This window comes from Amphimedon queenslandica, unplaced genomic scaffold (genome assembly GCF_000090795.2).
Source record: "Amphimedon queenslandica unplaced genomic scaffold, v1.1 AMPQUscaffold_4031_Cont23983, whole genome shotgun sequence".
Taxonomy (NCBI): domain Eukaryota; kingdom Metazoa; phylum Porifera; class Demospongiae; order Haplosclerida; family Niphatidae; genus Amphimedon; species Amphimedon queenslandica.
Window position 1 is genome coordinate 1 of NW_003555650.1, and position 1195 is coordinate 1195.

Genomic DNA, 1195 nt, shown 5'->3' on the forward strand with positions numbered 1-1195 from the left:
ATATGATGACTGTCGGTTAATTGACTGATCACTTCCTGACATTGACCTGCTGATGGTTTAAAGAGGGATACACTACCACTGGTCCACTCCACCTTTCCAGTCTCTTCTCCTAATAATAAACACAGTCAGTCAGTTAATGTGTGTATATTATTATTTTAATACAGTATAATAGGTAAAATGATAATATTATATTATTTTATTAATGATGTTTGTTTGTGTGTTGTTCCAGGTGATGCTGGTTTTTGTACCAGAAGTCATTACAGCTGCTAGGATGGAATGGGTGTGGTCTATCTTTTATCATGTGACAGGAAACAAAAATCAATTGTACATTTTATTAATGTAATAGAATCAATAATTATTGTCCCTCCCTTTCTCTCTCACTCTCCTTCCGGCTTTACTTCCCTCCATCTCTTTCTCTCCCTTCCCCTATCTCTCTCTTCCTTCTTCCCCTCTCTTTCTCCTTCTCTTGTAGGGTGAAGGTCACTGTAGTACTTATAAACTGGTTCAACCACATGCAGTTAAGTGTGGACACAATTGAGCTGGTTTCTGAACCATTTCAAGTTGAACTGGCTTGTATGTATAGATGTGACTTAATTTTTGTGATTTTTTGGTAAATTTCAAATATGCAGTTTTTGTGATTTTTGATATTGTATTTAAAAATTAATCATAACATAAACACTTTTTGAATTTACTATATCAAGAGTAAATTTACCCTTGACTGTATCACATACAAATTGTAGATGATTCAACAATTTTAGAATTGACACAGAATTAATTCTTAAACTTAACATTTCTTTAATTTAGTGTATTACATACAAATTGTAGATACAATTGTAATTGTATCTGGTCTCCACCATTAACAATAATTACAAGCTGTAGCATCTTCATTTACTTAGCAAAACCTGATACAAATGGGCAATTTTAAACAGGAGAACCTCCTGAAGAACTTGATGGTAATTGAATTATGAATCTGATTGGTCCATTAAAACTAGGCAAAGTATGCCAGCATAATCTACACTCTATCAATATAGTCCATTAATTATTTACTGTATCTCTACATGACACTTTATTACCCGAGCCCACGCGTAGGCGTGGAAGCGAGGGTAAAGCAGTCGTCTTGTCTCTGTGTGTGTGTGTTCGCTTGGCCTCCACTTTTGAGCTGACACTGCTTTCTTGTCTAGTCCTCGAGAGTCTT

At 35.1% G+C, this 1195-nt stretch overlaps 1 long non-coding RNA gene across 1 annotated transcript; it reads left to right on the top strand.

The window, feature by feature from the left end:
• Positions 1-6: 6 nt before the first annotated feature.
• On the top strand, positions 7-652 carry LOC109592762 (uncharacterized). Its single transcript, XR_002190534.1, has 3 exons — positions 7-124; positions 230-324; positions 473-652. It is a non-coding gene; the product is annotated as an uncharacterized LOC109592762 (long non-coding RNA).
• Positions 653-1195: the final 543 nt, after the last annotated feature.